A 24332-nucleotide genomic window follows, 5' to 3' on the forward strand; every position below is an offset into this window, starting at 1 on the left:
CTTAAAACTGAAACGCCAATATGTCCACTTAATGTCACAGTGTCTCTGAGAACGCTGCTCCACTTCCCACAGAATATGATTGGCTTGCAATAGGACTGAACATTCAAACTAGTGTATAGCTGTTTCTATAGACGAGGCCACCATCAAACATTTACCAGTATATCTGCACTATACTAATTTACAGAAAATCGACGTTTTAACATCAAACATTAAAAATTTTTTTTTTTTTTGACAGGAGATTTCTGTTCATGGAGAAACACTATAAGTGGTATTTAATCATAATGTAGTAATCTCATTACATCCAGGATCTTAGAATTGGAGTTCAATTAAGATGCCGCATATCTGAAGCGCTTTCATAATTTTCATGGTACACAATGAATGGAAACGTTTACTGTTTGGACACATTCTCTGTAATGAGTTACACGACAGTATTTAACATTCTTCGAAATAAAATTCTTAGTTTGTACAACATCGCTATAAAAATTAGGCATTGGAATCCAATTAACTCTTTCTCTCTTAACAGACGATACCAACGTTGATTCCATGAGAATGTGGTAAATAATTACGGAAAGAGTTAAGAAGTAAAAGACTTGTTCATTCATGTTTAATCGACTATTTCGAAAGAAGTATGAGAAAAGGAAGTCAGCGATCAATTGTTCGATTTTATGTACTATCAATTTATTTGTTTTCCCCATAATTTCTTATAATTTTTAATTCCAAATTATCTAAATGTTGCTAATGAAATTTAACTAACAAAAAAAGAAATATTATAGGCAAAGACCAAACACTACGTTTTGTATTTCGTGGAAGCTCTGAGGTAGTTACTGTACTCGATTCAACTTTTGTTTGTATTTATTTGGTTCGATCTCATGTAGCCTCTGGACAAAGTCTCGTACTCCAGTCTACACCTACACTCAGACTCCTTCTCTTGCTTGGCAAACATTGGGACTAGATCATGTGTTCAATTTAATCTGACTTCCTTTCTGGCCTTGATATCGCCTCCTCAAGACGCGCACCGGAACATCCCCCGTGGGAGCTGACCACAGGAAAAGCACAGGAGGACGAAAGACAACACCAGGGATGGGACAGGAAGGCAGAGGGTGTGGGGGTGGGGGTCGGACGCCAGAAATTCAGAAAGTTTCAGTTTTCTGGACGATGCAAAGTAGCCGGTGCTCTTCCGCCATGTTACATCTTTGACCCTCTGACCTCGACTGTCCGTCACGTACAGTACACTTAACATTGTTTGAAACGAGAATACTCTCATTATTCCCTCACGTCTCCGCACCCTGGTCATGGAATCAATAGTGGACCTCCCAGGCATTGTCCGTGAGATGAAAGTCTAAACAAACATGTTGGAGGAACGAAAACAAAACAGCTTAGAATTAAAGATAGAGTCGAACAAAGGACAATGCATGGGACACGACACTGACGAACGCTGCCACTATTTAGATTAAAATAAAGTAGCTTACGAATCCATCTATAAATTTTTAAATAAAAATGCATCGTACGAGTACAATACCAGTACAATACTTTTCTTGTCATCAAGTATTATTTCAGTCAACTGTTAACGAGGGTGTCATGTGTCAACCGCCTTTACTAATCTCCAAACTAATGCCAGGTCAAAGGCGTAGCTAGGTTGGGTGAAGGGAGGGGGAGAATCGGAAAATCCACCCACCCCTGGCCCCAACTTGAGAGGGGCCCCCAAATTAGTGTTTTTTACATTAAATATTAAATAGTACGCAAAATGCATGGGCCCTCAAAGAGGTCAAGCCCCCCTCCCGGCTAGCAAATGATGGCAATCCTGTTCTTCGCCGGTATTCAAACCCGAGACAACTCGGTTCAGTCACCAAGATTTTAAACACTCAGCCACCACGCTGAGTCATCAGACGCAAAATTGGCTGTGTTGAAACATTTTCTTGCACCAAATATTTTATAAATTACAGACGTAAATTACGTCTTACTCATATCAAAGTGTCAATCTAGTCATGCATTTTAATCTGTGGCTTAAACTCAGCTCAGTCGTTGGTTGTAGTGGCTGATTCAGGCAACCCTATCCATGCTGTAAGGGCATTAAGGAAGATAAAGCTATATCTTTAAAAATATGTGTTAAAGACAAAATCTCACCAGTACCGAATTAGTCAAATACTTTTAAATACTGTAATACGGGACGCTGTCGTTTTTGATCGATTGGACTGATTAACGTTATTCGACTGTAAAATAATAATAATAATAATAATAACAATAGTAACTTAAGAAAAAAGGAAATGGAAAAACAACGAAAATATAGGAACCTAGGCTTGAAGATTAAGCGTTTATATGGAAGTTATCCACAATAACAATATACCGAATATACCCCATTGTCGTATTAACCGAGGAAATAATAACAACAGACATGACAGATACCTTCAAGGCCCTTAATTAAAATTCCAAGGAACATTCTCGTTGCCTGTAAGAGGGCGGCACAGCTGCAGACCTGAAGACTATTTATGTTGTATCTGTTGTATTTATGTGTATTTTTCTGTTGTGTTGTCTTTATATGAGAAAAGAGTCCTTGTAATCACAACAAATTTCCGTAAGGATCAATAGAGCAGTCTTAATCTTAGTCTTAGTTCCTCAGTGGAGAGAATGAATACTCATTCGTTTCTAACATTATAATAATCTTCATTATTCATGTGAAATTTGTTTTAATATTGTGCATTACAAAACAATAGTACATATTTAGAGCAAACAATTTGTTCGACAGCAAACAAGATCTACATTTATACCCCAGTTTTTCCTCAATACTACAAGTGAAATTTACAAGAGTTTGTTACGGTTGTTTCGGTACTCCAAGATCCAGTAATAAAATCCGGCAGTGCCAACTAACCGGATTCCACTGTATAATAGGATTTGTCTTAGTCCGTTAGAATTCGATGCTAATAACCAGCTGGTTCGATTAGCCGGAATGGACTTTTCTAATTCCTCGTTATTTCATTTTAGTTTGAACTATGTCTAAAAGTCTGTTTATTTTTATATGCATATGCATTAAGCAAAACAGTACTAATTGAAAAGATCAAAATGTAGCGCATTCGTTAAGCTAAGTGATTAAAAAAAAGTTACAGAGAGACTAAAAGTTGAGCGAATTAGGCGCGAGCAACGACTAATTTTTACCACTGGACTAATTAACTTTTATTTGTTCATTGGCTTAAGTGAATTCCTCCGCAGTAGGGTTCAATCTGGCTGGTAATTAGAAGAAATGTTTGGTAAAAACTTGGCAAAGTCAAAAGAAACAGACAAAATCTAGCTTATCTTCATAGACTTGTGAGATTGTTTTGTTTTTTTATAAATATATTTAGAATAATCTATTTTAACAACGGCTTTCAAAATTTTTAATATAATAATGGTAATGACTTATTTGCAGTCCAATAGAGAGAGAGGGAAGGGTGAGTCTGCTGGGGATAAAGTCTGGTGGTGGGATAATGCTTTGTGGTGGGATAAACCCTGATGGTGGGATAAACCCTGATGGTGGGATAAAAAAGAAATAGAAAAAAAACTGAGAGAGAATGTATGAGAAAAGAAATGGCATCAGAGAGAATAAGCTAATGAAAAGAGAGAAATAAGAGAGAAGGAGACAGAGAGAAAATAGGGAAAATATTGAAGATTAAGAACATAATAGAGACAGAGAATAAGACAGAACAAGAGAGAATAAGAGAGAACAGGAGAGAGAGAATAAAAGAACAAGAGAAAGAGAATGAGAGAGAACTAGAGAGAATGAGAGGAAAAGGAGAGAGAATAAGAGAGAAGGAGAAAGAAAGAGAACAAGAGAGAAGAGAACAAGAGAAAATGAGAGAAGAAAAGAGAATGAGACAAGAAGAGAGAGAGAGAGTGAGAGAAGAAGATAGCGAATGAGAGAGAACAAGAGAGAATGAGCGAAGAAGGGAGATGACAGCGAATAAAAAGAAGGACGAGACAGAGAAAAAAAGAGCGTATATAAAGTCACTGTAAAACATTTTCACGTGCAGTCAGAAAACATGAACACACAACAAACACAAACACAAACAACTAATTGGTTACAAATCATTCGTTCTTTTCCAGTTCCAGGAAGTGCTAAATGGATTTGTCTAGAATAAAGGTTTTTAGGAGGAGCGAAGTGTGGGTTTTATCACGTGGTTTCCATGTTCAGAAAAAAATGTGACGAATAATTTTCCTTATTTAATTTATTAACAAAGTTCAAATGGAGATTATTGAAATTCTTGTACAGTTTTAAACAGAAAGCTAAAGAACATTTTTTTAATAACACTTGTTTAAATACACAATCCTTTATTTCATTAAATTCATTTCATTAAATTTCCCATAAGAAGTAAACATTTTCATAAGTATGAATCTTTAACTTAGAAGATAAATCATATCATATATCATTTCATATTATGTATTATCCTATCGTATCGTATCGTATATTGTCGTATCATATCATATCATATCATATGATTATTCAAAGGAATACGAACACATAACAATATTTTTTGTTTGTTTTCCTTTTAAGAAACCCAGACCTCTGTTATTCTTAAAATAGAAGTAGACCTCTTTTATTTTATATAAAAAATCAAACTAGACCTGTTCTATCCTTAAAACGCCAACGAGACACGTGCCTCCTAATAAAACTAATTGGATTTGCATTATCCTTAAAAAATCAATTAGACCTTTAAAAGAAACTAGACTTACGATATCCACAAACAACTTCATTTGTGTTTAGAATCTCTATACAACCACTTAGACTTGTTGATTGTTTTGTCGAACTTGTTCAAGCTATTTCCAACCAGAATAAAGCTAACTCGTGAAAACATTCAGACTTTATTAAAAGACAAACATCAACGACATTCGACCGACAAAACCGGAAAAAAGGATGCACAGAATATATAGATACAGTTCCGTTGGTTGAAAAAAACAAAACAAAAAACAACACTATGGGGTAGACGAGACAAAGCTGCCAACTAAGTCTGGGTGGATACCCGACGCTAAAATGTATATTTATGGCTCGACGGTTATGGTATACAGGATTTCCAAATTTAATTTAATTCCATTGGCACAAAGCCTCATGCCCACTTAACGCCGGCTCTCTTGGACGAATAAAAATTACAAAGTTTCCCCTATCAGACCTTGCGATCTCTGAAGCAGACGAAGGTCAAGTAAATTGGTTAAGTTTTGTTTTAAATCAGCTTCCATTTTTCTTTTTGTTGGTGTTTTGTTTTCCACAAAAAAAGGATTCATATTTTAATCTGTATCATTCGTGCAAAAAAAAAACTTTAAAAAAAAATTAAGGGGAGGGAATAATTACCAATAATACATTGACAAAATGATTAATGTTTTAAATGGATTCATGTTTTGCTACGCACAATATACAACTATGCAAAGTTTCAACTTCATCCGATAATCTGTGTGGGAGAAACAAAGTGTTTAAACTTTTAACCAGACGGACGGACAGACTGCATAAGTTGATATAAGCTCTGTAAAAATGTACTCATGAATTATAGTTTTAAACTTAATTAAAATTGAAGTTTACTGTTTATGTTTTTCTAAGTATTTAATCAAAACATTACCTAGATCTTCATTCGTTTGGGGAAAAAATACAACAACAAGGAAAAGAAAACCCACTTAACTTTGAAGCGACTTAATTCTTTGAGGAAACAAGAAGAGAAAATGACAGTTGGCATGCTTTCATTTCTCTAGAGATTACGAACAGAGTTACTATCTACATGGCCACTTGATTCTAATAGGAATGATGAAGTGAATAGCATTCAGAAACTGATGCCAACTTGCATTGCAGAAAGCGTTGCAAAAACAATTATTGTTATTCATTGCGCATGTCAAAGATGAAATAAAATTGGTAATAATGTTTGGAAAGTCGGCTGTTTGTGTGTGTGTGTGTGTGTGTGTATGTGTGTGTGTTTGTGTGTGTGTGTGTTTGTATGTGTGTGTTTGTGTGTGTGTGGGGGGAGGTTGTACGAAAAAGAAAAGCTGTATACAGATATAGATTGCTGAAATGAAAATAAAATAGTGCATACATGGCATGTCTTTAAGTGATTGATGATAGAGCATGCTTTGATTTAGGACTTCGCTCTATTTTTACAGCACAATGCAGGGGATCAGTTGAATTGATACATAAAATACCTAGCGTCTCGCGGACTGCGCGCGCATTGAATTGTTACAGTTGAAGAAGAAGGCAGTTTTGTTTTTGTTTTTACGTTTCATACTTGCATGCTTCACTCCCTTTCTTGTAGATGACTTGAATATGATTGGTTAATGTTGTCCAATAGATCTCAAGTATAATGTTCTTTTCAAGATAGTTATAGTTACTCATTCTTTCAAACACAATGTCTCACTAAGCTTCTCACTCACAGATTGTAGTTTACTTTCTCATTTTTTCGCAAAGACACTTTCTCTCTCACACACATATTCGCTCTCACATTGTTTGTCTCTCCCACATTCTCTCTCACACACATATTCGCTCTCACATTGTTTCACTCCCACATTCTCTCACACACACACATATTCGCTCTCACATTGTTTGTCTCTCCCACATCGTCTCTCACACAAACATATTCGCTCTCACATTGTTTGTCTCTCCCACATTCTCTCTCACACACATATTCGCTCTCACTTTGTTTGTCTCTCCCACATTCTCTCACACATACATATTCGCTCTCACATTGTTTGTCTCTCCCACATTCTCTCACACATACATATTCGCTCTCACATTGTTTGTCTCTCCCACATTCTCTCACACACACAATGTCACCTCTATAAGTATCGTGAATATCTGTTATAAGTTCACAGTTAATATAATTTCGCTGTTTCTTACACACCACGATACAGTTTCATAAATTAATTGAATGACGAGCACCCTGTGTCGATAGTGGTGAATCGAGATTGGCAAAGTAAGGTATTACTTATTGTGTGACCATGAAACTTGTTTTGTTTGTCTTCTGTGATTATAGCAATGGAATCTTTTTGAGCTACTGAATAAACAAGAAAAAAAATATATTTAAAAAACAACACAATTACTCCATTATTAAACCTATAACAAAATCATGAAAAAAAATAAAATTAAAAGATATTTGATTCAATGCCCCATGACACCGTCAGCTGCTATATATATATACATATGTAAAGAGAGACAGAGATTAGAGAGTGTGAAAAGTCATGTGCTTGTGTAATACCTATATATGAGCCGAAGACTACAAAACTATCAAGCTCAGACATATGACTTCAATACATTATTGCCATATAATTCATACACGGGTTCTTCAAGTCATTATCTATCAAAGGCCACTACTACTCAAGATACAAGTAACCAGTAGTCCTCTCAACAAAAAGTGATAAAGGGCGTCATTTAGCTAAACGATTCCGATTCCCTGAGACGCGCAGCCCAGATTTGTTTTGAATGCCAATACCAGCTTGAGTTAAGAATGATACTAACAACTTCCCTTCTCTGAAAATGCTTACATTATAACGCAAATCAACACAACAGTACGAAAGTAGAAAGATATTTCAAAAGAAAACATTCTCAGACATTCCCAAAGTTTCCTGACAGATTGCATTTGAAAGTTATCAGAGCGAATCAAACCTCACAGGCCCTTCATCCAGGTAAATGGCAGCACCTACCTGGCTATCAGTAAATGGCGTGTTCTTCCCAGCATGCTCTCCGCTGCTTCCCCAGGGACTGATCCTTTATTTCTTTCACTACTCACCGTTTCAGATCTTCATTTGATTAACTCGTCCACGTGTAGACAGGTAACTCTTATTTTTCCCCTAGCTTTGACTCGACCAAAAATAATGTAGGGAATATATACACCACCAAAACTTAACAGCAGGGTGGGCAACCTTTTTGTTTAGAGGGCCGTATATTTTTTTTTGTATGAGGGGCCACATATCTTATCTTATATAATACAGACGTTACTTCAAAAAAGAAGATGATTACGTCCTACGCGTCATGCATTTAGTCATGCATATTAACCAATGACTTAAATTCAGCCAAGTCACTGATTTTCCTGGTTAGCTCAGGCAACCCATTCCATGCTCTAATAGCACTAGGGAAGAAGGAGTGTTTGTACAAATATGTCCTAGCATATGGGACGAGGAATATGCCTTTACACACACACACACATATAGATACATACATAATACATATATATATATATATATATATATATATATAATATAGTGTGTTAAGCGCTTGGTTTCCGAACCTGGGGTCCTGGGTTCGAATCTCGCTGAAGACTGGGATTTTGAGTTTCCGGATTTTTAGGGTGCTCCTGACTCCACCGAACTTTAATGGGAAAAAACGACTGTTGGTCGGTGTGCCTTTGTGTGTGCGTGTGTATTTAAATGTTTAATTCTAAATATTGTAGTTCTCTGAACTGCCTCTGGTTAAGACCACTGACCCTGATAAAGTGGATCACTGTGGCCATTGGGTCACTGACATGTTTGATATTCAATGCAGCTTTGCATGTGTATGGTCTGAATATTACTCTTGTATTTTATCATTCAACTTAAAAAAAAAAAAATCTTTTTCCCATTCATAGCATGAGCGTCATTAATTGTCCCACGTACCATGTTGTTCCATGCCAGCCGAAATCTTTCAAAACAGTTCTCCATAGCATTGAATACATCTTGGCTTGTGATTGTATCTCTGACTCAACACTGAGTAACTGTTCCGTGACATGAAACTTTCTATCTACTCTCCGGATGAATACCTACAATTGTGATGTGTCCTGTACATCAGTACTTTCGTCCCTGCTTGTATTGTGAGGTTATTGCCTCAACTTATCAGCTACCATTTCAACACGCCTAAAACGACGTGTTGTTGTCAATGTGTGTAATGTTAAAGAATGCTGGGTTCTTGCGTCCTGGATTCACACTTAACACGTAAAGAATATGACTAGTATACAAAAGATTTGAGTCGATCTTCAGCAGACAAATATAAGGTTTATTCAATAATACAATATACTGCCCTTCTAGTCGTTACACCAAAATATCAAATTTGAAATATAACTACATCCGCATCACAGCGCAATACAACTTCATTACTAAAGTACGTCCGCATCACAGCGGGTAACAATACACTTCAATAATATGTATCCAGCTATAAATACGGAAAAAAAACAACCTATTAGAAATACGTGTACTGTCTCAAGTTACTACTGTACTCGACTGACCAAAGATACTACTGACTAAAAGTCAATTTAGTCATTCTTACTTTCTAAAGCAGAGATTTCAATACCTTTTACCTTCATGAAACGAGACTGTGACAACTCCTAACTGCAGTTCCCCTTCACAAAGTAATGCCCTCAATTTTTGTTCTGTTCAGGAAACAAATTATTGGCTGCGTCTGAAAAACATTCTTTACTACGACTACTACTACTAACCTTTATTATCCAGAAGGAATTTGTCTTACAATTTGTGCACTACACTAAACAAAATATTGTAACTATAGAAAACCAAAATACTCATTCACGCCAGACTCACTCATAATTTACATGCGAAAAGTTTATATCAGATAGTTGAATTTTATTTAATGATCTTATTGCCAGATGGACAAAAGAGAAATAAAGGATCGGTCCCTTCGGAAGTAGCAGAGAGCATGCTAGGAAAAACCCGGCATGTATGTAAGAAAGGATTGTTTCGTTTGACTATCTTGTGGCACAGCACCAAACTAACTTTTGTTGCAGCTTCGCGTGCTGATGGTTGATGGATTAAAACTGTTTTGCTATATTGTCAGTCAATGAGCTGGCTTTTTTATTTGTGACATTGCATCAAAAATCAGGAAGTTTCGTTTGATAGTGTCGTTTGAAATTGTGCTCTAAAAAAAACGCGATCGGTTCACATTACAGCAAGAACACTGCTTTGCCATGAAATTACTAAAAAATATTTATTGGTCCATTCATCGCTAAAAACAGGACATTTAATTTATCTTATGTTTGCTTTTTTTTTTATATTTTTAAGCATTCAAAACGTTATTATCCAATCCAATAAAAAATATTCAATTTATTAAATTTTTACACAACTTTGAAATACTGAAAACTTTCTGCTGAGTAAAAGCGCAATTCAAACCTTTTTTTTTTTTAAATAATTTGCTTTTTTTTTTATTCAATAGAAGACATTACATTGCCAACAACACATAAGACAAAAACTCAAATCTAATCCTGAATGTTTACATATATAGCCGTTTGGAATAATTATTGTTTAAATAAAACAATTTTGAATTTTAGAGAATGTTTCCCATACCCTTTTCCGTAGTCAAAAGTTTCAAATATTACAAATATGTTAAAAATTATGTATTTTAAAAATTATTCCTGTGGGTGACTGTGGGCCGCATAAGGGTCTCTGGCAAACCGCGGCCCGCGGGACTCATCCCTGCTTTACAGTGTTATGTAGCCTGGTTGTCCGTTTGTCTGTCTCTTTCTCTCTCTCTCTCTCTCTCTCTCTATATATATATATATATATGTATATATAAATACATAAATACATAATTTTTAACATATTTGTAATATTTGAAACTTTTGACTACGGAAAAGGGTATATATATGTATATCGGTAAATCTTGGAGTTTAAGGACGCCCCTGTTTCCAGCCAGCTTTAATAGCTATCTGACATATGTCGGTATGTTGGGGAAAGGAACTGAATGGCTACTAGATTTGTATCTAGAAAACGAGAATAGAAAAACCATGTTATTTTATTTCAAAATTGTTTTAATGGAAGGTTTATTACACCCGGTACATTTAGGTCACGTGATAAAAATCTAGTAAACGCTTGCCTATATCATTTTACCTACATTATTATTACATCATGTAAGTTTCTAGAAAAACGGAAAAACATCATCCCCCTTCTTCGTTGACCCCTGTTTTCAGATTTTATCATGACCCCCCCCCCTCTTATTTATACACTCACTGACGTCCTCTTTGGTCGAGCATTCACTGACTGTTATTATTTATATGTACAATGTCAAGTCTATAAATCCAATTTTTTTTTACGAACAAGATTACAACAAAGTTAGTGTGGAAACACAAAGTCAGGAGCAGTCCCTGGAGTGGTCCACTCAGGCAGGTCTCAATATTCTCAGCACGACTATCAGAGGTTGTGAACTGCAAACAATCAACAACCACAACCTTATCTGCGCCAGTAGACAAGAGACGCGTAGGGGTCAAAATTGTTTTCCATATGAAGATATGAGTCGATAGTCGATTTGAGTCGATAGTCGATTTGAGTCGATAGTCGATTTGAGTCGATAGTCGATTTGAGTCGATAATCGATTTGAATCGATAATCGATATGATTCGATAGTCGATATGAGTCGATAGTCGATACAAGTCGATAGTCGATACAAGTTGATAGTCGATATGAGCGTATTGTTGAGCAGAATAATAGCATACTACCGCGGTGTTTGGAGAAATATGAAGGTTATTATTATCATCAACTTGTTAATATTCATCTGTATTCAATGAACCGATTGTTAAGAAGTAATGTCTCAGTGTGAGGTTGGCTTAGCGGATGGTATTGAATGATCATCTGAAATCTAAATAATGTTTAGTGAACGGTAAGTGTCATTCATGAGCTGTAGACAAAGTCCTTCCCTTTGGTCAAGTATTTAATTTAGAGATATGAATTGAACCCATCTTATAAACCTTGGGTTCGATTCGGATTGGTCAGATTTTATGTTAGAGTTTGGTTCGATATCGAATATAGTTCGGGTTCAGGTTCAGTTCGATTTTTATGAAAGTAGGTAATAGCGAAACAAAGTAAAAGGTTTAATACAATTTATTAATTAAAACACTTAAACTAGAATTTTTACAGAAATAATGAGAGTATGTAACAGTCATACTACTTAAAGCGGATTTTCACCTCTAAAAATGAAAGAAAACTATTTGGTACATGAGAATTTTTTTATAAATTGAAATACCGTTTTAGACCTAGAAACTATTACAGTAAAAATGATATAATTTTTTTTTCTAAAAATGGTTAAAGTACTTAAAATCACTGAATGTACTCATGTAGACAATATGACAGACTAAGGTCATACCAGTCTTGTACATCTCCAGGGCAAAGATTATTTGCATAGCTTCTGTTTGCTCATAAAAGCGAAAAGTCTAAGAGTACATCTAAATCTGTTCTTCTTCATATCGACTATCGACTCAAATCGACTATCGACTCAAATCGACATAATAATTATTTTTTAAAGCTCATTCATCACTGACTTCTAATCGTCGCGGTTACATGTAATGAAATGAAACTACAACTCCCTTTGTTTTTGGTGATTACTATTAAAAAAGAAAATCAAATGCAAATTTTCATTTAGTTATGGTTTTCAAAGTCTGAAATCTTTGTTATAAAAGTTACATTTCATTTAGCCTTGAAAACTTAAAAAAAAAAGCAATTATAGAATTAAATCAACTTAAAAAGATTAGATTATGTTTCCAGGAATTTCTCTATGCTTCATCCTAGCGATAACATCAGGTTACACAGTACTGACTATTCATACCATCGCCTTTCTAACTTAAGCGAGAATGAGAAATTTAAAAGGCATGACAAATCGAGCATTGCTTTAAAATAATAGCTTTTTTGAAGGCCACTACTAGTGCTAGAAGAACAGATTTAGACGTACTCTTAGACTTTTCGCTTTTATGAGCAAACAGAAGCTATGCAAATATTCTTTGCCCTGGAGATGTAAAAGACTGGTATTGACCTTAGTCTGTCGTATTGTCTACATGAGTACATTCAGTGATTTTAACTTTGTCGCGGTGTTAACTATGTTCTTAGACCTGTTGATCATAGAGGAAGAAGGAGAGAGGGTAGACAGAGAGAGAGAGAGAGAGAGAGAGAGAGAGAGTCAGTGAATGACAGGGAGAGGCAGAGATAGTGACAGAGAAAGAGAGTCAGAGTGACAGACAGAGAGACAGAAAGAGAGACAGACAGAGCAGGGGCGTAACTAGGGATTTGGGGGCCCGGGGGGATTGACCTCTTTGGGGGCCCCTTGCGTTTTGACATTCGACATATGACATGGAATAATGTACGCAAAAATATATAAGCCCCAAATCAAATTGGTTCAGTATATCAGTAAACTTAACAAAAAGTAATCAAGACTCTTTTAATGAATAATAACTTTGTTTATTAGTTAAATAATGCACAAGTGACAAATCTCAATTGATAGCGCTTCACGTCGTGCATTCTGTGCAGCAAAGACATCTATAACATCAACTACATCGATACTTTCTAGTATTTACTTCACTAACATTGAAGCCACGATAAGCCTTTCTTGTGTCATTGTGCTCCTGAGATAGCTTTTGATGAACTTGAGCTTTGAAAATGATCTCTCACATGACGTAATGGAAGTGGCCTGAGTTAGCAGTATTCGGAGGAATTTGAAAAGTTTGAGCACACGTAATTACCATATGAAGCCTGTTTCCTCAATATGTTTATTGGTGATTATATTACTGGTTTGTTGATGAAAGGTGCTCGTGCATCAATGACATCATTGAAAAAGCGATTTTCCATTTATTTCATCATACAAACAGGAAAAGTAGCACAGTTTGTCATAAGCGGGTCTTCATCTAACAGGTGTCTTGGTTCAAGAAGAAATCCAAAGGTATCCATTTTCTTTCCAGCCTTTGAAATCTGCCCTTCATCTCCATATGAAATCTGTCCAGCTTTTCTGTCGCAACACGTTTGAATTGCAGTTCTATTGACAGTCCTACATTAGAACTCAACTTCCCATCAAGTCTTTTCTTTCTTCTGGTTGTTTTGATTATTATTATTATAGCTTTTATATAGCGTTACTTTCATGCTTATAGCATGCTCAGAGCGCTTTGGTCCAATCTCATTTGTGGACCAGTTTGGGGGGGGGGGGTATCTAGGAGTTGGTTTTCCGTGCTGCCTTTAGGCGCTCAGTAAAAGCAACTCTGCCGAGTCGGGTGTCGAACCTCGAGCCCCCTTCTAGGTAGCCAAGACAAGCCAAGTTCAAGCGTACTTAGCCTTTCGACCACGCTTCCCACAGGCATTACAGGGAATACATAGTATTCACTACCATCTTTTGATTTTTTTGATGGATTGGGTTTTTGTCAGTTTCTCATCATTTTGCAGAAAGCATGAAAGGGTACTAATTTCTTTAGCTGCTTCCCGTATATGCAGTCCAGACTTTTGTAGTTTCTTCTGAACAATATAAATTGGGAGCAAGAGCTTTGACAAGAATTCAAGATAGGCAAAAAAATCTTAATTTTCCACTGCATGAAGAAGATTCAGTCCTAATATTATATGGTATTACGTCATTGTTGGTTGTTTATGTTTTGTGCGCAAGCAAAAGGATTCAGAGCATACAAAAGTGGGAAAGATCCATATCTCGTTATGCTCGAGTATAGAAATACTCCGATAAGTGGACTGCCGTTTTCACCATCACAACTGCTGACGAGTAGAAGACTCAGGGAATCATTCCAATTGATCACAAACTATTGAAACCATCGGTAGCTGAAAATGCAGAGACATGACTCAACGAACGACAGATCAAAAGCAAAGTGAAATACAATGCAAAAGCAAGACTACCTAAAGATTATTCTGTCGGAGAGTTCGTCTAGGTCAAACATGGCAGAAAGCAGTTGTCATAAAAAACATTCAGCACCCAGATCTTACATCATAAAGACAAACGGAAAAACATACAGAAGAAATCAACGCTTTTTGAATAAGAGTTTCGATGAAGACATCTCTGGGTACTATGATACCGATGGAGACAATGAACTGCAAACTGTTGGAACAAACGAAACAGACAGTTATAGACCAACGTCTAGAGAACTTGTTGTGCCAGTCAAGACAACCAGAAGTGGACGAATTGTTAAAGTTCCTAGTAGACAGGGCCGGCCTTACTCCACTGCAGCCTATGCGGTCGCAGTGGGCCCCGCGCTTTCATAGGACACGCGCTAATTCTAAGTGTACATTATTAAATTAAACCATTATAACGTATATAAAATAACAGGGTTTTCGCGACCTCCTGATTTTCCAGGGCCTCAAGGAAATCTCATGAAAAGGCAAAATATACGATAAAGTCCTGAACTTTTTTTGAATTTATTCAAATCTCCTGAAGAATAGACGAAATTGACATTTTGGGGTGCCTATAAATAAAAAGTGGCATTGTGAGCTTTCATTTGATAAAAATGTATTGCAAATTCAAAAAAAAATAATATTGACATTATGCTCATCCCTACCCAGACTAGGCCCCACGCGATCCGTTTCGCATAGGGCCCCGCAAATGCTAGGGCCGGCCCTGCTAGTAGATATCACTCTTAAGAACTTAAAAAGGAAGGGTGTGATAATAACTTCAAAAGGAAGGATGTGCTAACATTATATGATATTACGTCATTGTTTGTTGTTTATGTTTTGTGCGAAAGCAAAAGGATTAGATGGAAATAAAAATAGAGTTTCCATTGGATTGAGGAAAGATGAATAGAGGGGTAATAACTCGAGTGTGAAGTTTAATTCTGAAATTATAGACGCCAAATCCGAATAATGGACTATTCTTGCATTGTTAAGAATAACTTTTGGATCTGTTATACTAGATTCTGTAAATTTTGCTTCAAGGTTAATTAGTGTAGCCATAAAATACTCGCCATTTAGATCTATTATTAGTAAAGGTAACAAGATACCTGGAATTCGCAGTATATCATGCAGTTTTATTCGTGGCAACAAAGTTTAAAATGTAAGACTAACTTTAAAAAAAACTTTGATCTCTGTGGTAAAATTTTTTAATCCATAAATGTTGAAAAAAAAAGACACCCGTTGACACTATTTGTCAATCAAATATATTAATTTATGTATTTACAAAAAAATTCGGACACCCATTTGGGGGCCCCCCCTAGGTGGGGGCCCGGGGGGATTTTAAATTTCTCCCCCCTCCCCCCCCTTAGTTACGCCACTGAGACAGAGACTGAGAAACAGAGAGACAGAGAGAGACGGAGAGACAGAGAGAGACAAAGAGACTGACAGAGAAAAAGAGAGAGTGACCAAAAGAAAGAGACAGATAGACAAAGAGACATGGAGGGAGAGAAAGAGAGACACACAGAGAGAGAAGAAAAAACAAGAAAGATAAACAGACACAACTTTGTTTAGAAAGGAAGAGAGAGAACGCGAGTGAAACAGAGAGAAAGAGAGACAGAAACTTAGAAATGAGATAAAGAAAAAAGAAAAAAAAAACTAAAGAGAGAATTGACAAAGAGAAAGACACACAAAAGAGAAAGAGAGCTTAAGTAAGAGAAAGATTGAGAGCTCTGGAGAAAGAAAAAGATAACGTGAGAAGGAGAAAAAGAGGAGAAACAGAGAGCGAGAAAGAGAGAGAGAAATAGAGAAAGAGGCAGAGTGAATCAACGCATGGTCAGTGTTCTATACACACCATCACTTTGTTTAGAGATGTGTGAACATTTTCCCGACCAGCCTAGAAACAATTTTACATTTTATTATCACACCCAAGTGTTTTTATTTTTTCATTACAAGTAGGAAATTGTTATACTTCGACCGAAATATATATAAACATATATACTGGAGAACGACACAATTTTTAATCAACCCTTTTATCATGGTACGTGTAATAGTAGTTATACAAAAATTGGTCTCTAAGGATTCTGTGAATTCGCTTTTCATTTATAACAAAACTTGTTTTTAAAAACCTAAAAACAACATTAATCAAAAGTTCCAAATAACTTGCCATCGTACAGCCGCTTCGTCTGCATCACCTGTGGAAAATATGTAGGTCGCAACTGGGTTTGCGTAGCTATAGAAAACACTATACCCATCTTTAATCTTCAGAATCGAGGACATTATTATTATTATTATATTTAAAGAACTGAAAGAAGTATACATTTAAACTTTGCTAATTTTGGACTAATTCTTAAAAAAAAAATGGTAAGAGTGTTCTCTCATATTTATTCTTGCATGGCGCAAATCAAACACTGCATAGCTTAAAAGATAATGGTTTAATTTTATAGTCTAGACATCTAAATTTCCCAGGATCTTTATTTATTATATAGGCAAGCCGCCAGTGGTTCCCAAACTTGTCCCTTAACGGAACACTACGCACATTCGTAGTATTTATCGGAACACTTTGCTTAGTTATTTTTTTATAGAGAATAATTCACGTGGTAGCCTACTATTTAATTATTCCAGTGGTTCGTGGAACACCTATTGAAGCCTCGAGGAACACTAGGATTCCCTCGGAACACAGTTTGGGAAACACTGATATAGGCTATTTCAGAAAACAAAATTGACTCCTCGTTCTTAATGTACAGTACATTAATTTAAAATCAATTCGTAAACAATTGTCAAATAATGGCAGTTTCCCAGTCTCTCCCACTCTTTCTCTCTTCTCTCTCTCTCTCTGTCTCTCCCTCTCTCTCTCTCTCTCTCTAAATGTATTCTGTATCATTGATTCTGTTATCCTCAACGTTATATGGCTGAGATGTAGCTGAGATGTAGCTGAGATGTAGCTGAGATGTAGCTGAGATGTAGCTGCGATGTAGCTGAGATGTAGCTGCGATGTAGCTGAGATGTAGCTGCAATGTAGCTGAGATGTAGCTGAGATTTTTCTGCGGTGTAGCTGCGATGTAGCTGAGATGTAGCTGAGATGTAGCTGCGATGTAGCTGAGATGTAGCTGCGATGTAGCTGAGATGTAGCTGAGATGTAGCTGCGATGTAGCTGAGATGTAGCTGAGATGTAGCTGAGATGTAGCTGCGATGTAGCTGCAATGTAGCTGAGATGTAGCTGAGATGATGTTTCTGCGGTGTAGCTGCGATGTAGCTGAGATGTAGCTGAGATGTAGCTGAGATGTTTCTGCGGTGTAGCTGCGATGTAGCTGCGATGTAGCTGCGGTGTAGCTGCGATGTAGCTGAGATTTTTCTGCGGGGTAGCTGCGATGTAGCTGAGATGTAGCTGGGATGTAGCTGAGATGTAGCTGAGATGTAGCTGAGATGTAGCTGAGATGTTGCTGAGATGTAGCTGAGATGTAGCTGAGATGTAGCTGAGATGTTGCTGAGATGTAGCTGAGATGTAGCTGCGATGTAGCTGCGATGTAGCTGCGGTGTAGCTGCGATGTAGCTGAGATTTTTCTGCGGGGTAGCTGCGATGTAGCTGAGATGTAGCTGCGATGTAGCTGAGATGTAGCTGAGATGTAGCTGCGATGTAGCTGCGATGTAGCTGAGATGTAGCTGAGATGTTTCTGCGGTGTAGCTGCGATGTAGCTGAGATGTAGCTGAGATGTAGCTGAGATGTAGCTGAGATGTTGCTGAGATGTAGCTGAGATGTAGCTGCGATGTAGCTGAGATGTTTCTGCGGTGTAGCTGCGATGTAGCTGAGATGTAGCTGAGATGTAGCTGCGATGTAGCTGCGATGTAGCTGAGATGTAGCTAAGATGTAGCTGAGATGTAGCTGAGATGTAGCTGAGATTTTTCTGCGGTGTAGCTGCGATGTAGCTGCGATGTAGCTGCGATGTAGCTGAGATGTAGCTGCGATGTAGCTGCGATGTAGCTGCGATGTTGCTGCGGTGTAGCTGAGATGTAGCTGCGATGTAGCTGAGATGTAGCTGAGATGTAGCTGCGATGTAGCTGAGATGTAGCTGAGATGTAGCTAAGATGTAGCTGAGATGTAGCTGAGATGTAGCTGAGATTTTTCTGCGGTGTAGCTGCGATGTAGCTGCGATGTAGCTGCGATGTAGCTGCGATGTAGCTGCGATGTAGCTGCGATGTAGCTGAGATGTAGCTGCGATGTAGCTGCGATGTAGCTGAGATGTAGCTGCGATGTAGCTGAGATGTAGCTGCGGTGTAGCTGCGATGTAGCTGAGATGTAGCTGAGATGTAGCTGAGATGTAGCTGTGGTGTAGCTGCGATATAGCTTCTCAATTCTCTTGTTTAACTCGCTATACCATTGCACTAAAGCCTCTTCTTATTGTTGCCTTTAAAAATATTTTCAAAATTTTTTTAGCCACTGTTCTGAAGACGTCACTACCAAAAATAGAAGTCGACATAAATGCTCTTATCTTTTGTTTACAAAAAAAAATTAAGTCTGGTTGATAACTTCCGGGTCATTGGATTCATTCTTTCCAGTCTGGTAGCTCAAACATTCGATACAAATCTTGACCTAAATGAAACAAAGTACCAAAAAAAAAGGAAAATAAATAGGCATTAAGTTTTGTATATATTTCTCTTTTTTATGCCCTAACAATTCTTGGCTGTCTGGTCGTGTGGTAAGCACTTCAGACTGTGGGCACTATGGCCTTAAGTTCGAAGCCTATCCGTCTCCATTCCCTGCATTCCTGTCAAACGTTTGGACTTGACTTGAGCCTTAATGATATTCATTTCTTAAACAAGCAAAATAAAAACAAAAATATACTTATTTTTTTTAAATTAAATCATCTAAGGGGCAGAACCGCAAAATCACTCTCATATTTCTCAATACTGCAAGGCTTAACTCCCCTTTTATATATTAAAAACTAAACAAAATGAATTAATTAACACTAATTGATGAACTTGTTTGTTAACTTTTTGATCCATTCTTGTTTTGTCATCGACTTTGAACAACTGCAAAACTTCAACTTGGAAAGAGGGAGAGGAAATGTGCAAGGAATGTGTGACAGACAGACAGACAGACGTAATGAGTAAACATAACCTTTGTAAAAACGTAAGCAGCTTGTTAAACAACAAGAAATACAACTTAGATCTAGTGTCTCAAATCCAATAAATCTGTTCACAGTCTTGACCGACTTAGGTGTATCCTCATAGATTCTGGATTTTGAGCTCTGTAATATTAAAAAAAGTGCATGTGTAGGTGGAGCGAGAGAACGCAACAAAACTCCATTCATATCACTCTGTAGGCACTTTAAAGTCATTATGTTGTTTTTTTTTATTTTATGACCAGGTACAGGTTGGTTCAAACCAGATTCTTAAGCAGAGATGAAAACGATAAGGTGCAGAGGGGAGTCAGGACACTAGTGTCAAGCTGGAACCGCCCCTGATCCACAGGTGAGTGTAGTATCGGGGTTGAGATCACGCAGCGGGTGTAATTTGATCCTAGTTCTCGAACAAAGATTTCTTTAAAAAAAAAACACACGCAAAAGAAATGCACGAAAAAATGTGTTTCAACTCGTTATTCATGAGTGTGTACTGGACATGTTTGGTTGTTTGTTGTTTGTGGTTTGTTTAAGTCTGTTGTTTGTTTAAGTATGTTGTTTGTTGGTTGTTTTTCTATTGTTTGTTTGTCTATTGTTTGTTTGAGTCAGTTGTTTGTTTGTTGTTTGTTTGTCTATTGTTTGTTTGAGTCAGTTGTTTGTTTGTTTTTTGTTTTTTCTATTTTTTGTTTGAGTCAGTTGTTTGTTTGTTGTTTGTTTGTCTATTGTTTGTTTGAGTCAGTTGTTTGTTTGTTGTTTGTTTGTCTATTGTTTTTGTTGTTGTTTTTGTCTATTGTTTGTTTGTGTCTTTTGTTTATCTGTCGTCTGTTTGTCTATTGTTTCTTTCAGTCTGTTGTTTGTTTGTCTATTGTTTGTTTGAGTCAGTTGTTTGTTTGTTTTTTGTTTGTCTATTGTTTGTTTGAGTCAGTTGTTTGTTTTTTGTTTATTTTTCTATTGTTTGTTTGAGTCAGTTGTTTGTTTTTTGTTTGTTTGAGTCAGTTGTTTGTTTTTTTGTTTGTTTGTCTATTGTTTTTGTTGTTGTTTTTGTCTATTGTTTATTTGTGTCTTTTGTTTATCTGTCGTCTGTTTGTCTATTGTTTCTTTCAGTCTGTTGTTTGTTTGTCTGTCAATTGTTTGTTTGAATCTGTCGTTTTTTTGTCTGTTATTTGTTTGTTGTTCGTTTTAGTATTTTGTTTGTTTGAGACTGTTGTCTGCTGAGACAGGGAAGAAGATGGTGATGAGATTAGATTGAGAATGGACAATGGTGTCTGAAGAAAGAAAGGGGAAGAGAAACAGTTGAAACTTTGATTGACAGTTACTTGTGCTAATGGAATAAATCTAAAACAAATCCGTTGACGGAAGCCGCGTACCGTCTAAATGTCGATGGGAAAAAAAACTGAAAGAAAAGCTCAAGAGTTCGTAAAATTAGTCAAGCGAATAACTATTTAGTAAAATAAAAACAATAAAGCTAAGGTGATAGTTTGAGAGAGGGAGAAATAACATTTATTTCTTTAAACGATAAAAAACAAGACCATGGCTTTTATATTCCTTGTCCAATAGTGAATTCGACGCGGGCCACCTCTAAGTTTGTGTGATAACACAAACTCTCTTTGTAATCTTGTTAGACTTGTTCTTACTCCATGTAAAAGATTAGCTTTTCATTTATTTATATGCCGGTTCATTTTGTTTAATTTCAATAATCAATCTCACTTTAATGACCTGCTCTTTCTCACTTGCACTCCTGTTTGCTTTGTCTTTTTTATCATTTCTTTTTACTTCCTATTTCTACTTGTTTATCTTCTGCATTTAGAAACTCATTCATTTGGGAACACTAAAGAAATGTGTTTTTTCCATTTACTTTGCCGAATCTTCGTTAAATAGTACAAACCTGTTCATTCCGTCACCTTTACAGTATCTATCCACTTTAGAGAACTGATCATACAATCTTTGACATAATTATTTGAAATTGAAACATTTCGTATGACAGAACACATTAGAGAAAGGAAGCAACACAATCGAATCCTTAGATAAAAACAACAACAAAATACAACTAAAACAATTACAGAATATTATGTAAAAAAAAAAACAAAAAAAAAAAATCAACTCTTGTCTATATATCATGTTGTCAAGCCCAGCAGGTGAGTCTCCAAGGTAACATTTCAATTGTACAAAAAGATATCTTCAAACAACGAGAACAGAAACAACATGCGACAGACAATTCAAATCCTTTTCTATCAATCTTACCATCTGTCACCACCTCAAAGTTGGTGCCATAGAGTAGAAACCCTAATTCTGTATTGTGTATGTTAATTCCATATTGTGAATCTTATTCACAACCCATGTAGCACTAAGGTGAACACTTTTGACCTTAGGTGAACCAGAGAGTTAAAGGCAGTCAGTCCACATAGAGATCTTGTAGCAAGCACTTGTATTGAGTCACTTAATATATAAGCAGTAGAGTTTGATGTTTAAAGTAGTTGGTTATAGAATAAGTACTAAGTTGTGATATTCGTATATTACTGTTGGATTAATACTGACCATTCCTGGGTCGAGTTGTATGGTGTATTCACTATGTGGTGTTATATTAAACTTATTGTGTCTGCTACACCCAGCGTCATTTCATTATTCAGTGATTTGTAACAAGAACCCAATGTCACCACCACGCCTACATTGATAACCACAGCCACATTCATAACATATAAAATAACACAGTGACATTTATGGCGTCAGAAGCGGCCGAAAACGACATTTATGACAGCATTGTTCAAAGTCACTTTAACATGATATGCTGAGACAACCTGCGTGGACGAAACTAGACAACCCTGATCTTACAGCCTGTGTGGGTGAAACTAGACAACCGTGATACTACAACCGGTGTGGGTGAAAATATAGTACTACAAGTCATTCAAGTCATCGCTTGAAGACAGCTGATATATGGTCAGTCGAAGTAGCTGACATATTCAAGAATCATCTACATCGAGTGCTCGTCATAATTCTAATGACACACTCCTATTGTCGCTGTCTAACAGCACATTTAATAAGAGAGCGCTCTCACTCTTAGACCTCTCTTGTCGTCACTACCTAAGGTCATTTTAGTTATGTATATTTGTTTCAGCAACTGTACGAAACAGTGGATTACCTATCAAGCACATGAATTATTTATTGGATTACCTGTCAAACATCTGAAGTATTTATTGGATTACTATTTTTCAAGAACTTAAGTACCATATCTTTTACTATTGTACTGTGGATTTAACAAGTGGATTATTTATGAACTGTAACATTGTACTGTGGATTTAACAAGTGGATTACTTATGAACTGTACCATTGTGCTGTGGATTTAGCAAGTGGATTACTTATGAACTGTACCATTGTGCTGTGGATTTAGCAAGTGGATTACTTATGAACTGTACCATTGTGCTGTGGATTTAACAAGTGGATTACTTATGAACTGTACCGTTGTGCTGCGGATTTAGCAAGTGGATTACTTATGAACTGTACTGTGGACATATTTTATGTGGAGCATCACCGGAACTTTATGTACAAGTCAAGCATCAAGTGAATATTTAAGGGAAGTAACTTTAATTACCCTTAGTATTATCAGTATTGATTAGTTCTCTTGAACTACACCACAATTTTCTTCATTGTTTACATTTGTATTTATATATACATTTGACTTTAGGGACTAAATTTAATTATCTATTGAGTCTGAGCATTTATATTTTTTTTCAAGTAAGCATCCAGGTATTGGTAGGGACTCTTTAGATAAAGTAAATACATGATCGTATAGCTGTATTAGTTAAGTTTGTATTTGTCAAGTATCTATCATATTGTTAAACTCTTGTATTGATATTGTCTTGTTTACATCTGTTGAATTTTCTTTTGCGTCATTGTTATTTCTCATTGTAATTCTTTTGTCTACTATTTCTACTATCTTGTAATGTCTCTTTAAAGCAGACTGTTTAGTATCTATAGTGTATTTATGTTTGTCTAATTACTTATTAATATATATATTTATTTTACTTCTTATTTCAACCTATTTTTTATTATTATCAACACTACACTACACACTTGATACACTATGGGATATATTTTGATTTGAGATTGACAAGATTTATATTGTATATACTCGTCAAACACATTCAACTATTTTGATACTATTGATACATTGATCACTATTTACCAGACTAATAAGGCTCACATAATTGTGAATTATTTGTTGCAATAAACTTTTACATTGCAAGTGGAGATACTAGAAATACATAATCATATAATTGATCAGTAAAGTATTACATTACGAACTAGACAAAGTACCAAGAATAACTTAAGATACCTCATAACCTCAATTGTTTCGCACAAAATATATATCTACTATTACCTGTAATTACTATTTGAGCAATAATAAGTATTTATTGTACAATATTTCAATTACAAATATCTAGTACACATATCTATTACTAAACTATATTACTAATTTGAATCTTTGAAAATGGCTGAGTATGAAAAACTAATAGAGATAGTGGATAAACTAAAGTTAAAAGAAGATGATAGAGCTGCATTCATTAAAATTGAAATAGATAGAATTAGAGTAGAAAAAGACAAGCAACGGGAAGAAAGGCTACATGAAAGAAGACTGAGAGAGAAAGAACAAGAAAACTTAGAGAAA

General features: G+C 36.1%; 1 protein-coding gene across 2 annotated transcripts in view; it reads left to right on the plus strand.

Moving 5' to 3' along the window:
- LOC106065386 (vasopressin V1a receptor-like) overlaps window positions 1–24332 on the plus strand; it is a 129631-nt gene that overhangs the window by 12260 nt on the left and 93039 nt on the right. For both annotated transcript variants that reach the window (XM_056020875.1, XM_056020879.1), the window contains exon 2: window positions 19918–20021. The gene's annotated coding sequence lies outside the window, so the exon portion shown is untranslated. The remainder of the gene's footprint in view (window positions 1–19917; window positions 20022–24332) is intronic.

The sequence above is a fragment of the Biomphalaria glabrata genome, chromosome 1, assembly GCF_947242115.1.
Source record: "Biomphalaria glabrata chromosome 1, xgBioGlab47.1, whole genome shotgun sequence".
Classification (NCBI taxonomy): Eukaryota; Metazoa; Mollusca; class Gastropoda; family Planorbidae; genus Biomphalaria; species Biomphalaria glabrata.